This window comes from Schistocerca piceifrons, chromosome 1, assembly GCF_021461385.2.
Source record: "Schistocerca piceifrons isolate TAMUIC-IGC-003096 chromosome 1, iqSchPice1.1, whole genome shotgun sequence".
NCBI lineage: Eukaryota > Metazoa > Arthropoda > Insecta > Orthoptera > Acrididae > Schistocerca > Schistocerca piceifrons.
Window position 1 is genome coordinate 890,517,778 of NC_060138.1, and position 15,572 is coordinate 890,533,349.

The 15,572-nt window shown below is 43.7% G+C and overlaps 1 protein-coding gene across 1 annotated transcript in view; it reads left to right on the forward strand.

The window, feature by feature from the left end:
- The window catches only part of LOC124716905, an 811,449-nt gene that overhangs the window by 142,562 nt on the left and 653,315 nt on the right, over positions 1-15,572 (forward strand). The window lies entirely within an intron of this gene.

Consider the following 15,572-nt stretch of genomic DNA (forward strand, 5'->3'; position numbering starts at 1 on the left):
GTAGCATACTTCAAATATATGTTAAACACTGTGGGGAGAGAACACAGCCTTGCCTCACTCTCTTTGCAGTTGTGGTTTCCTCTGTCATCTCATTTCCAATCTGAACTCGTATTTTATGCTATAGGTATAGGTTTTTAGTCAGCCTTCTATCTTTCAGGTCGACACCATTCTTCCTTAGAATGTTCATTAATTTATTCCATTGTACTCTATCAAAGGCTCTCTCCAAGTCAATGAAGACAATATAAACTTCTCTTCCTTTTTCAATGTATCTTTCTCCTATAATTCTCAGAAATCCAGTTGTATCCCTTCCCTCTTGTATCTCTTTCCCTCTTCTACATCCATTCTTTTCCTCTGCAATAATTGTTTCAAGTGTTTCGTGAAATTATTTGTCACCGTCAATAAAACTTTTTTGCTGCATGACAAATCGAACTCATAGCTCTAAAACCCTCACATTTCTTGCCATCCTTTTCTTACCAATCGGTATCATTACTGCCAAGAGAAAGTCATCTGACCATTCACTTTTTTCATATACATAGATATGTTAACTCTTCCACGCCACTGCTCCCAAGTCTCTTAAACAACTCTGCTGGTAATGCATCAATTCCATTTGCCTTGCCGGTCGCTGTGACCGAGCGGTTCTAGGCACTTCAGTCCGGAGCCGCGCTGCTGCTACGGTCGCAGGTTCGAATCCTGCCTCTGGCATGGATGTCTGTGATGTCCTTAGGTTAGTTATGTTTATGTAGTTCTAAGTCTAGGAGAATAATGACCTCAGATGTTCAGTCCCATAATGCTCAGAGCCATTTGAAACATTTGCCTTATGATTCTTCATATCTCTTAACATCCTTTCTATTTCTTTTTCCAAGATGCAGAATCCTTTTTTCCTTTTCTATAACTTCCGTCTCCTCTTCTGATTTAATATCGTTTGATTTTTAATCACCCTCATATAGTCACTCTTATATACTATTGCCACATTCGCAACACTTCCTCCGGTTTATGTACCATAGTACCATCATTTCTTTCTGTTCCCATACTTGTCCTGCTATTCTTTGCAGCAGGGAAAAATCGAGATTACCATTCACATCGATTTCAATGCCTTAACAAAACCAGTGTGCACAATTAGAGAAACAGATCGTAACTTGGCGCTAGTGACCACTAATCTATTTGCCTTCACAAAATTTGCAGATTTCAGCTTGCTGCCGCCGTACGTTAACAAGGAATACTACATGTGCTGTAAATATCTGAAGTCAAGAAATGGCGCATCGATGTACTTCGAAGACAGACGCTCAAAATAAAATTGTTACGTTTGACCAACCACCGCAGTTTCGAGGTAGCATCACAACTGTGCTGTTACTGCCTGAGTCTTCCATACATATAAAATCAGATATATAAATAACGAAGTTGATTAGATCAATAAAAATCAAGTCCTTAAAGGAGAGAGTCTTCACCGAGTGGCAGAAAATTCTTGAGAAACTAGTGTTTCGTTGTATTTTTAATCTGCTGGTTCATCAGCCAGAAGGACGATTTCTTCTATATTATCTGGTGTGAAGTAATTGTCTGGCGAATTTTAGGTCACTTTCAAATGATCGGACACAACAAATAAAAGAGAAATTGAACAAACTGTACACACCGATAATTCGGTGTTGGAGAAAGTATATATCTCGAAAAAGTGTAATGGCGCCATTACTGTTAGCGAAAGACTAATGGAAAGTCATTATACAATCACCAGATGCATAGAGCGGAAAAAGATTTCGAAGCGTAGAATGGAAGGAACTAATGAGCAGTTACGCACTGAATAGTTATACGCCACGCGGGGTAGTTTAAGTTAGATTAAGTAGTGTATAAGCCTAGGGACCAATGACCTCAGCAGTTTGGTTCCATAGGAACTTACAGCAAATTTCCAAAACTAGTTATACGAAACGTGTAAGAATACTTTTAAAAAATGGACAAATGCGAATAGGACTCGAGCACTGAGAGTTCCGTTAAAACTTGATGATTTATATACGTAGAAAGATGATCCATCACGGGAATCAAGAATCTCGAAGGTGTTTGCCTGTTCTCGATACTGACAAGTTATTGGTCCCGAGAATTCCAAGACCGTATCAGAATCTTTACAGTAGTTGCTGATACTAGGCCAGACATGCAAACGGAAGCGAACATTGGAACACAGTTTAAATGTGCTGAGAGAAAAGACTTCCTTTTTTCTGAAACAAAAACACAACTTGCATGTAATAATATTTTTGTATTATGCTTTTGACAGATGATAAGTTGTAATAGCTAGAAGATATTTTTTACATCACATAACTACAATTTAATAATTTTGGGATTTTTTCCCTTACTTGTACTCTGAAGCCCTACTTCTTGCCAAATTTCATGTTTCTGGGTCAACGGGAAGTACCCCATACGTTTTGAGGAGTGACTTTGCAAGCATCAAAGCATGCGACACAAATGGCCGTATCTTTTTTATTGCATCGATTTAGAAGCGTATATGTTTTACGCTGCCAAGGGACCGTAGACTTTAGTACGTGACAATAATTTCAACTAGGTATTTCTACCCGTTCATGGGAAAAAATGGTTCTTAACTGACAGACAGACGGACTACAAAGTGATCCTAAAAAGGTTTCATTTTTACCGACTGATGTACGGAAACCTAAAGAGACAGAGCACTCGAAAGAAACAGAGGTCAGATGGAGGCAAAGAAACCTGAAAAATTAAGAGCTGCACGTGCCAATTGGACAGCATTACGCTGTTAACCCACTCTAACGTTCTGCGTGGTGTCTGTTTGTTCTATATCGTGTCTCCCTACCACTTTCGCGCAACGACGCTCTGAGCGTGTTTTTTTAGGGAATTGACTAGTTTGAACCTGGGACCTGTTGCTGGTAAGGAGACGCCAGACCACACATGACATGTAGAGTTCAGAAGAGTTCAGTGAGACTAGCGATGATATAACCAAATACCTGATGATTTCAGCGTCAGCTCCACTGCACTCCCTGTAAAAGAATCTTAATACTAACTAAATTTAGTGGAAGGGGTTCAAGGCTTTCCTATTTTTAGTTAGCTGGTAAAATAACGTCGAAAAAGCAATTAAGTTTACCATTGGAAATTTTATTCTACTCACAAAACATTGTTTATAAATTGCACTATTGATAAAAGGAAATGTTTTAATACAGGATGATAAAAACCAACTGCGTTCAACAAAAATGTAAACGAATATTCCCTGAATGGGTTTCCAAGTTCTACAATGGATTGAAGGATGACCTATGCCATATCATATCTATAATCTAGGTTTAAAATTAAGTTTCACAAGAGAGAAAACTATCAAAATGGTGTACAGTGACCCTCAATTATCTTTAATTACTTATCTAACTTATCGTAAATTACAGTGGCTGATGTGGCTTCTATATAACAGAAAAATCATCGCGTTTCAGATTTTTACTTCAAGTGGCAAATGTGAACACCATGAGCTTTAATTGACGATCGACACTAGTATTACGCAAAAAGGGGGTGTAACAGATGAGACTTCTGCAGTTCTGAGTGAAGCTTTATGCACTATTATGCGGCATCGCGTGCGTTCATTACTTTGTCGGTGTTCGTCAGGGGGCGGCGGGCAGCACAGCTCCGCTCACCTCGCCATCTCGGAAGCAACTCTCTCCTAACTTCTCCTTACTACAATTTACCGAAGCTGGTTTAAAAAAAAACTATCTGGCTGTGTTTTCATCTGACCAATCAGGGTCTCAATGTTAACCTTAAGCTCCGCCTGCAAAAATTCTGTCTATCCAATGAGAAACGTTATACTTTTCGTGGTGGGGCAATGTTTTTAAAGTTTGCAACGTAACAGAGATGCAAAAAAGTCTCAGGCTAAAACTTGCAGCTGGTGTGGTCCTTTTAGTGTTATCGTAAGATCTATACTGTTCTTCTGGAGGGCTCTGTCTTTTAACATGGGCTGGGGGGTGGTCCTGACGTAACAGAGACGCGAAAAAGTCTCACGCTAAAACTTGCGACTGGGGTGGCCCTTTTTGTGTTGTCGTAAGATCTATACTGTTCTTCTGGAGGGCTCTAGCTTTTAACATGGGCTGGGGGGTGGTCCTGACATAACAGACGCGAAAAAGTCTCACGCTAAAACTTGCAGCTGCGGTGGTCCTAGCGGTTAGCTGGAAACGTGGGTGTCCGTCCCTCATCGTAGGGCCTTCCAGCTTAACACCTTAACACGGTTCTGCTCTCAGCTTATGTTCTCGTTTCTCCCCTCGGAACTGCTTCTGTCTCATGGTGGGAAGGTATGACATACATTTAGGCATTCTTGTGTTAGTCTGTGGTATTCCATTTGCTCACTCGTTTCTCGTATTACTTTGGTTAATTTAATGTCACGATTTATTCGGAGCTATGTGACATACTACTGGATTTGCTTATCATGTCAGGGTTTTCATGGAAGGTGTTGGATTTGCCTGACACCTTACAATCCCACATAACTGCCAATGATAAAACCGAAATTAAAGTCCAGACCGAGAGTTAAAATTGAAGAACAAAGGTAGCAGCCGTTAAGATTTGAAGATGCCGTTGTCTCGCCACTAAAAGAAAAGAAAAGAAAAGAAAAAGAAAAGAAATGAAATGAAAAGAAACACCTGGGGTAGACAGAACAGGAACAACGGGTATTTGCTACTCAGACAGAAAAGTTGCACAAGACGGTTGTAGAAATGGTGAAAAAGGAAGGTACAATACAGTGAAATAAAGATTTCCTTGTCATTCTTCAACTTCTGGCCCGGAAAGCAAATTATGCGTCTGAAGTACAACACTGCGCAGAGCATTTAGTAAACCATTCTCATCGAATACGGGTAATATGAGAGAACAGGGTAAGAAGAAAACTGACCTTTCGTAATATGACTATAGAAAATCTGCGTAGAAAATTTCAGATAAAAAGCGCTTTCCTAACTGCCTAATTTGTTAAACGAAGATAATTCTGTGCACAGACTATGGAGGATCGGTAGTACTGGTTATGGAATACGCTAGGTCTAATTGAGGGTTGAAAACAGAAGGGAAGAAGTTGACGCGAGGAGAAATAAATGATGTGTGTTATCAAACCAGTTAATTCAACCTCGCCCATTCATCGCCTTAACGCAGAGCGCCGAGCAGCAGAAATGCCGAGTGCCGTGTTTTCGCATAGCTGAGTGGCGTCTGGCCAGCGCAGCGCCCGCCAATCAGCGGTCCGGAAAGCGCTTTCTCCGGGCAGTGAGGCATCACGCTGCGTTCCGCAGCACGGCCCGCCATTGTCGGCGAACACACGGCGCACGCATGCGGAGAAAAACATTGTGTCCACATCCATCACCGACGAGAAAAACACCGTATTTTGCAACATCACGTACCGTTAGAATCTGATAGTGTCTCTGTTTTTGTTGCGCAGAAACGCGATGTGCGTGGAACACCGAGTTCCGTTAAACAAAGCGTGTAAAAAAGATACGACCAAGACCTTGCTGAATAAACGCTCCGATTCTTGCCTTCAGTCATCAGCTAAATGCTGAGTCAGATGAGAGAGGCTATAATTTGAAGCCCGTAACTTCCGAATACGTGCTCATTGCCATACGATCTCGTTCTGGAGATGTGAGACTGACTCTGTGAGTATATTCCAAGCGTGATTCCATATTCAAAGGGAACAGTTCGCTACAGAGAACGTATTCTGTCATGCATTCCGCTGATAAATCTTTTTACGGCGTAGAGGTATCGAGCCTCTTGAAACTCACAAAAAACTACTCGTACAATCAACCCTGTCACTGGTTGGTCCGCATTGGCTAGTAAGCCCTTAAATCATTTCGTATCTGTCACATCAGTAGATCAAAAGTCCCTATAACACAAAATAATCTGCATCTCCCTTGAAACCGGTCTTCTACGGCGCAAAACGTAACAGCGATCTCGTCGCCTCGTTTCAAATCTATGAGCGCCAATAGAAAAAAAAATAAAAATCGCTCTGATCACTATGGGACTTAACTTCTGAGGTCATCAGTCCCCTAGAACTTAGAACTACTTAAACCTAACTAACCTAAATACACAACACACATCCATGCCCGAGGCAGGATTCGAACCTGCGACCGTAGTGGTCGCGCGGTTCCAGACTGAAGCGCCTAGAACCGCTCGGCCACTCCGGCCGGCGCCAATCGAAAGTTTAGAAGTTAATTGTTGTACATTGAAGAAGGAAATGATTGTTTAAAGGAGAAGGTCTAGCTCCAGCTTTATCAACTAAGGTATGTCGCAAGGCACTGTATTGAGTGTGGTGAATGGGACATGGTGTAACAAAACGATTTTTCCTGCCTTCCGTGTCTCTTTGGGGATAGTGCGCACGAGGACACCTTTTCCGTTGCCCCTGTGTGCTACCATATTTCTTTAACTTTTCTTTTGAGTTCATTACATGACAAATTAGTTACAGAAATTAATATGTTGGTTGTTTGTTGTTGTGGTCTTCAGTTCGGAGACTGATCTGTTGCAGCTGTCCGCGCTAGCTATCTTGTGGAAGCCTCTTCATCTCCAAATAATTTCTGCCGACTACTTGCGTTGAAACCTCCTTATTGTGTTTGTTTCTTAGGTTCCCTCTACTATAGACAACCCCCACCTCCGACCGCTCCCACTTTCTCTCACTATCAGTTTGACGATTCCTTGATGCATGTGTCCTACAAACCCAAACCATCTTTCAGTCAAATTTTGCCATAAGTTTTTTTTTCTTTTTTTTTTCCTAATTCGATTCATTACCTCCCCATTAGTTACGCAATCTACCTACCCAGACTTCAGCATTCTTCTGTAGCACAACATTTCAGAAGTTTCTATTCACTTATTGCCTGAACTGCTTATCGGTCTCCGGATAAACATACCATCAGAAAAGAATTACTAATACTTAAATTTATATTTGATGTTAACAGACTTCTCTTTTTTAGGTATTATTTCCTTGCTATAGCCAGTTTCCAGTTTCGGTCATCATCATTAGTTTGTTGTCCAAATAGAAAACCTCATCTATTACTTTTAATACCTCTTCTTCTTCTCTAATTCCATCAGCATTGTCTGATTTCATTCGACCACATTCCATTACCATAGTTTCACTTTTGTTGATCATCTTATAGCATCTTTTAAAGTCATATTCATTTCGTTCAACTGGTCTTCCAAGTCTTTTCTTAGATATTTCTGACAGAATTACAATGTAGTCGGCAAACCTCAAAAATTTTATTCCTTTTCCTTTAATTTTAATTTCCATTCGTTTGTTTCCTTTACTGCTTGCTCAATGTACAGACCGAAAAATCTCGGACAAGCTGCAGCCCTGTATCACTGCCATCTCAACCACTGATTTTCTTTCATGTTAGATTCTTATGGCTTGCTGTATCTTATTCCTCCTACCTTCAGAATGTCAAAGAATGTATTTCATTCAGCACTGTCTAAAGCTTTCTCCAAATCTATAAATGCTTAAACGCAGGTTTGGCTTTCTTTAACCTATTTTCTAAGAAAATTCGTAGGTCACCATTGCCACTCAAGTTCCTACATTTCTCTGAATCCCAAACTAATCTTCCCTAAGGTTGACTCCTACAAGTTTTTCATTGTTTAGTAAATTCCTGTCAATATTTAGGAACCATGACTTATTAAACTAATAGTTCGCTAATATTCACCCCTGTTAGCAGCTACCTGCTTGAAGTTAGAATTATTAGATCCTTCTTACAGTCCTTCTATATATTCCCTCCGTATTTCAGTCATCTTATATTAGTCATGTTGGTATGAAAGGCTCTACAGTTCTCAGAGTGAGGTTTTCCGCTATTACTGTCACGACTCCTACTTGATTTCGTTGAAGAGTTCTGTAACGTTCTAGCGCTGACTAACAAGTTCCCTATTTAGTTCGGTTTAACTCTATCTCTTCAGCGCTGCATTATTTCTACAGATAAGATCCACATTCCTTCCCTGTATAGGATTTATTCACTGGGCCGTCATCCAATGTCAGGTTCCTCATTCTTTACACATCTTATCATTTGTCTGATTAGGATGACCGTTTTGGTGTCTCTAACGCCTAGTCTATTGCAGCTCTATTGCTGCTCACTACATACAGCGGTGATTTCTACGTTTCTTTGCTTTCAACCGGAGAGGTACTGTACTCTACGAAGGTTAACATACATGTTATTTCCTCTTCTAGATTTGTATATATTTTCTTCTTCTTTTTCGTAGTATTTTCACATATATTGTAGGTATTATTTATCCTGAACTTAGTCAATGTGTTTCTTAACAACGATTCTTCGTTTTCCCCGTCATCCGTTTCTACAGTTTACAGCAGTTTTCTGAACAAGGGCAAACTTCGTATCGCACTTCCCTTTCATACGTTTTAAGTCAACACGCTTGTATGGAACAATAGACATTTTCAGGTGAATTTCACAGATTTTTTTCTATCTATCTACTCATGCAAGAGTGCCATCCTTTAAACAATATTTCGACAATTTTCCTACTTGTCGCTCCCGGGTGGCTTGTTATGACACTCTGCAATGCCATTTCGGAGAGAATCTGAACCGTACCCCTCCTCTACGGAGAGAGGCTTAATGTAGAATTTTTTAGATTGGATACTTCAAAGAAATTTGTAACTCATCAGTTATATTTACTCTGCTTTTATTTTTGTTGTGTTGGTAGAAGAGCCAACACCGTGTTACTAGAGGAGGCCGAAATGCACGCGTTTTAGCTCAAGCAGGCTGCCGTGTGGAGGGAAGGACTATACTGACGTGAGGTCTGGGACATGACAAGGAATTAGAATTCAGAAAGCGGACGTAATTAGTTTGATACTTAACTTTAATCCATTAATGATGAACGTCCCTCTTGACGGTACATGATCCAATATTATCTGTTCAGAATAGTAACTGAATATGGCGCCTTGCTAGGTCGTAGCAAATGATGTAGCTGAAGGCTATGCTGAACTGTCGTTTCGGGAAAGGAGAGCATATGTAGGCAGTGAACCATCGCTAGCAAAGTCGACTGTACAACTGGGGCGAGTGCTAGGGAGTCTCTCTAGACTAGACCTGCCGTGTGGTGGCGCTCGGTCTGCAATCACTGATAGTGGCGACACACGGGTCCTACTTATACTAACGGACCGCGGCCGATTTAAAGGCTATCACCTAGCAAGTGTGGTGTCTGGCGGTAGCACCACAATTTTGTTTCTGTCTTTTCACTTTTTCAGTGTTTGCTAATTTTCTCCTCTTCATCCTCCTTTCTCTTTAGTCAATTTCTCTGGTTGGGAAAACTCCATCCTCCTGTCCCTTTTGTCCATTTCTCTGATTGGCAAAGAAACAGTAAACGTTATTGTCCATCTACTTATAAAAATTATCCTGATAATTGTACGGTGTATTTTCGAGATCACAGACGACAGAATACGACCTATTTGATTAGTTTGTCCCCTCCGTGATCAATTTGTGGCTTTCATAATACAATATCGAGAACGTGATAATGGCAACATGGTACCTGATTATTTCTGCTGGGGTCGGTAAGTCGATTTCTTCCTACTTGTTAAATAAATGTAACTGTCGTGTGACTAGGGCATCACGTCGGGTAGACCGTTCGCCACGTGCAAGCCTTTCGATTTGACGCCACTTCGGCGACTTGCGCGTCAATAGGGATAAAATGATGATGATTAGGACAACACAACACCCAGCCCCCGAGCGGAGAAAATCTCCGACCCAGCCGGGAATCGAACTTGTGTACAGCAGCAGACGCATTAGTATTTCTGGAAACAACTTGTTGCAGATTGTCGGCCAGAGTCAGCTGTTTGACCGTCACAAGGAGAAGTTTCTAGACGACCCCGTTCGAGTCATGCTCTCCTGTGAAGATACTACTAGCAACACGGTGGCGCATCCAACTACCTGCTGTGGTTTACGCGACGTGAGCGCTCAGCTCTCGCTGGTACCACTCGTGTCGACCTCCGCAAAATAAATCTTAACGAATTGTTGCGCACGCTGTTGAGCAAGCGAGCGTTGAGGCGATCCATCGTTACGGGGCGAAACTGGCCGTAACTGGCGAAAACTGGTTATCGGGAGGGTCGCGTGTGGTGCGGCGCTCGTGCGCAGTGAGGCTGCAGCGCGTACCGCGAGGCGTGCGTCGCCGTCCAGGAGCGGGCCCTGGGCGCGCTGCCCCGGCAGCGGCCTGCGTCACGGCTGCAGCACGCGTCAGCACCGCCGCACTCAGCCTGTACGAGAAAATCTAACAAGGATGCAACCGCCTGGTCTGTGTTTCGTGCACGGTTACAGTCTGTGACACCTGCTACAAAGAGAGGAATGCGTGCAGCCGATTTCAAACTTGGTGGGACATCCATAACGAGATATGAAACACAGACGATTAGATTTACAAACTGACAGCGCCGAGTAGACTCAGATGAGGTAATCAAGAAATCAACAGCCAACAGTCACAAGTGGACAGCCGGCCGCTATGGCCGAGCGGTGGTAGGCGTTTCAGTCTGGAACCGCGTGACCACTACTGTCGCAGGTGCGAGTCCGGCCTTGGGCATAGATGTGTGTGATGTGCTTAGGTTATTTAGGTTTAAGTAGTTCTAAGTTCTAGGGGACTGATGACCTCAGATGCTAAGTCCATATAGTGATCTGAGCCATTTGAACCATTTGCATCACAAGTGGACAAGAAGAACTGCTGGCAAGTAGTCTTCAAATTCAGAATTGAGAGAAAGCTCAGTGGCACCATGTGAACAGCCATCTTGTACATAGACTGTCATGTCACATTGCCGGCCGGAGTGGCTGTGCGGTCCTAGGCGCTACAGTCTGGAACCGAGCGAAAGCTACGGTCGCAGGTTCAAATCCTGCCTCGGTCATGGATGTGTGTGATGTCCTTAGGTTAGTTAGGTTTAATTAGTTCTAAGTTCTAGGCGACTCATGACCTCGGAAGTTAAGTCGCATAGTGCTCAGAGCCATTTTGTCACATTAATGTGACCGCTTGTCAAAAGCCTTAACAACCACCTTTTGCAGCGTGGACCGTTCCGAGACGTGCAGGAAGAGAGACAGTAAGCTTCTGGAAGGTACCCACAGGGATTTTAAGCCGTGCCGACTCCAGTGCCGTGGTGAGCTGCGCTAGGTGTCTGGGTAGAGGATCCACGACATGAACAGCCCAATCGAGATGAGTCCATAGATTCTCGATTAGATTAAGTTCGGAGACTTTGATGAGCAAGGAAGTATGGTACACTCATCCCGGTGCTCTTCGAACCATCCACGTACACTGCGAGCACGTTGCGTTGTCCTGCTGGTAGATAACACAATGCCAAGGAAAAACAAACTGCATGAAGGGATGGGCATGGTCCCCAAGGATAGAAGCTGACCAGAGTGGCCGAGCGTTCCTAGGCACTACAGTCTGGAACCACGCGACCGCTACGATCGGATGTTCGAATCCTGCCTCGGGCATGGATGTGTGTGATGTCCTTAGGTTACTTAGGATTAAGTATTTCTGAGTTCTAGGGGACTGCTGACCTCAGACGTTAAGTCCCATAGTGCTCGGAGCCGTTTGAACCCAAGGATAGAAGCATACTTGTCTTGGTCCATTGCGCCCTCCAGAATGACTATCTCACCAAGGGAATGCCATCAAAACATACATCAAACCATAACGCTTCCACTCTGTTAGCTTTCAGATGTTTCACGCCTTACACGCCAACGGCCATCTGTTCGGCTGAGCATAAAATGTGATTCATCTGAAAAGACCAGCTGTCGCCACTCAATGGACGTCCAGTGGCGGTATTGGCGTGCAAATTCCAGCCTTTGTCGCCGACGAAGAGCACTTAGAATGTGTGCTTGAACCAGACACCTGCTGCAGAGGCCAATATGCAGCAACGTTTGCTGGGCGGTCGTGAGGAGATACTCTTGGTAGCCCCTTCATCTAGGTGGTCGGTTGCTCGACAGCTACACGTTTATTCGTCCTTAATCTTCTCTGCGCTGGCTGGAGTGGCCGAACGGTTCTAGGCGCTTCAGTCTGGAACCGCGCGACCACTACGGTCGCAGGTTCGAATCCTGCCTCGGGCATGGATGTGTGTGATGTCCTTAGGTTAGTTAGGTTTAAGTAGTTCTAAGTTCTACGGGACTGATGACCGCAGATGTTAAGTCCCATAGTGGTCAGAGCCAGCCAGTCTTCTCTGCAACCATCGTTCACCCCTGTCATCTATGGCCGTGGTGCCTCATCTCCAGTTTGGATAACGCCATTTTGACATGCAAGGTACACTTTAACCACGGTGGCACGCGAACAGTTTACAAACTTAGCCGTTTCGGAAATGATTCCGTCTTTGGCCTGAAAGCCAATAATCATGCCTTTTGGAAGACAGGTAAATTGCTCCGTTTCCGCATTACGACAACGACTGAAAAGTTTTGCGCGTCCTCCCGAGACGCTTTACATGTCCTCCACTTTTAGTGGTGTCACCTCCCGTCAGTGAGGTGTTATTGCACCTTGACGTCGAACACAGGTAGTGAGACCATTGCTGTTACTGGAGCGCGTGTCAGCAACCGGTTCACCAGCCAGCGCTGGCAGTGTCTAGCCTTGCGTTGCCGTGCGGCGCGGTGCGCTGCGTGTTAACAAAAGCCGGGAGCCGCCCCTCGCGGGGCCTTGCCGCGGAAGGCCGGCGCACGCGCCGAGGGCCGCTTCCGGCCTGGCGTTACGACTCGCCGCGGTTCTCTGACCTCCGCAAGCCAATACCCTTCTGTCGCTTCGCATTGTTTCCGTACATTCCTTTCGTTGACGTCATGTTCACTCCTGAGAAAGTCACTCACACGATTACACATAGTCGACGACATCTGCATATGCATCACGTACGGGGCCAAAGTTCAGGAGTTGACTCCTAACAGGAAAAGGAACATGTATCTGGAAATGGACGGTGAGCCTGAAATAAAGCAAGTAACAAAGGTACATTACAATGTATTGATTTTTTCAGTGTTACGTAACATGTTGCCTTTAGCAACGTGACATGTGATGTGGCTGGATCCTGAGGAGCCAACAGTCCGCTTCTGCATCAATGTTTGTCAACACCTCAGCTACATCTGCCCTCAGTAGATGTACAGCACGAGAGGGTCCTTGTACCTGGTTCAAATGTCTCTGAGCTGTATGGAAGTTAACATCTGAAGTCATCAGTCCCCTAGAACTTAGAACTACTTAAACCTAAATAACCTAAGGACGTCACACACATCCATGCCCAAGGCAGGATTCGAACCTGCGACTGTAGCGGTCACGCGGTTCCAGACTGAAGCGCCCAGAACCGCTCGGCCACTCCGGCTGGCCCTTGTACCTGGCCACCTCAGTCACCAGAAATAAACACCCCTTGATTTTTGCGTGTGGTGGCAGCTGAAGAGAACTGTGCATGCGAATCAGTTACTGGCACGCCGGGTCTAACGGCCTGATATGTGCCCATCATCCCATGCTAATCTCATTTGCAAGAGTCCTCACGTGATTCTATAAGACCGTCTTGTTCATCAAGAAATTCATCACTATAGAGACATTACGTTCTGTACTAGCTGGAATTTGACACGGCATTCACGGAGATAGTCCGTTTATCGTACTTCGGAAAGGAAGTCCATCGACATCGGCCAGAGGCGCCAATTTCCAGGTAATAGAGGAACTGATTCTCATCAATCTCAGAATGAATATAGCATAAATTTCTCAGCAGATGCGCTTCTCAATAGGCACTGCTCATTCCATCGTCCGAGATCGTTTGCGGTGTTAGTATCTGTGCTTACGTTAGGTTCGATTCGTCTTGTGCAGCACGACATCACTCCACAACACCATAAGAATGGCGTGGAAAATTAAACAACGATGTCACAAAGCAACACTCTACATGGAGCACACCACACAAACTTCCCTGAACTTTTTTAATAGGAGATTTGGCAGCAGATTAAGTCGAGCTGTTGAGCAACTGACAGCCCAGATGAACCAAGGAGCTACCAACAGTGTCACCTCAACGACCACCCAGTGGCGACAGCTGGCATTTTCAGTTGAATCACGTTTTACGCTCCATCGATGAGCACTGGTGTGTACAGCGTAAAACGTCTGAAAGCAAACATCCTTCAACCAGAAGGGAGCGTTATGGTCTGGGGAATGTTTTCGTGACATTCCCTGGGTGATCTCGTCATTCTGGAAGGCACAACGGATCAACACCGGTATGCATCTATCCCTGGGAACCTTGTCCACCCATAAATGCAGTCTGTTTTCTCTTGGCATGATTGCATCTACCAGCAGGACTGTGCATCGCGGCACAAAGCTCGCAACGTTCGTGCGCGGTTCAAAGAGCACCAGCATGAGCTTACCGTACTCCCCTCGCCACCAAACTTTGCGGATTTAAACTCAATCTAAAATATGTGGGACCACATCGATCGGGCCCTTCGCGCCATGGATTCTCAATTGAAAAATCTAGCACAGTTGGCCACAGCACTGGAGTCGCCATGGCTCCTTCCACAGCCTCACTGACTCTCTCCTTCACATACTCGCCTTTCTATTCCACAATTTGCCAATTATTATTTTTCAATTTTGGGGTCGCACGACCTTCCTGTTGCCGCTGTTGACTCTAAGCCTCAGGGAGAAGAATTGTTGCACCATCTGTCTGTGCACCGTCTAATCACAGTTCCGATTAGTATCGTCTTTTAAGTGTCTGTGTATCGTGCCTTTTGAGGTAGAAGCTGGGAAAATTTGCTAAAACAAACAACCAAAAATACCAAAAATACTCGAATTGAGCGGTATGCCAGGACTCAAGTCGTTAATCTGCTGCATGGGTTCATTCCTGATCCGACTTATCTAATTGTTTTCCTGCGCGTTAAGTAATACAAACTGGTGTGTCACAGCTACATTACTCATACCTAAGGCGATAGATTTTTTTTTTTTACTTTTTCTTTCCTTAGTACTATTGTTCTTGTCTGAATATCTTCCTTGTAAGCAAATTCTTAATCTGTTGGCATTCATTGTTGAACACAATGTTGTGTCACTGTTTTTGCAGGCAAATCAAACGGTACAATAAACAGTTTCGCTCTGTTAGCATCTCTCGGAATTCAAGACTAGGAAATGAATATCTGCGACTTAGAATTTTCCCTAAGGAAACAGCAGTTATTAAATTGAACGTTATTTTTGCGCATTGTAACACGTCGAAAAGTGACGAAAAATTTGTCGATGTTCTTTTTTGGTTGTTAAGTTCAGTTGCTTCTACATGCAGTGATGTGTAGAACTAGTACACTTACTTGTGGCCTTCATTCTATGATAGGAACCTAACTCCGAACTTCAAAAACATGAAATGACAGACACATAACAAGTACTTTTAGTGAATAGTACGGTACTGAATACACATCATTATGGACTAAGGTCAATAGAAATAACAGCATACTTTATCGGTAATAAAACTAGTTTAAAACATTTCGATATAAAATTCCGGTCTGACATTGTGGTTTAAGTATCAACTGCATCATCTGTCACGGAAATTTTAATGAAATTTGCTACCGACTTTCGGACTTATGTATGACAATGCACTTACCATTTCCTAATGTGATTCTGTCTTGGGAATAATCATGCCTGTTATACAGCGTACCTGAATCAGTTGTGAAGACGGATGGAGGCAATGACCAAAT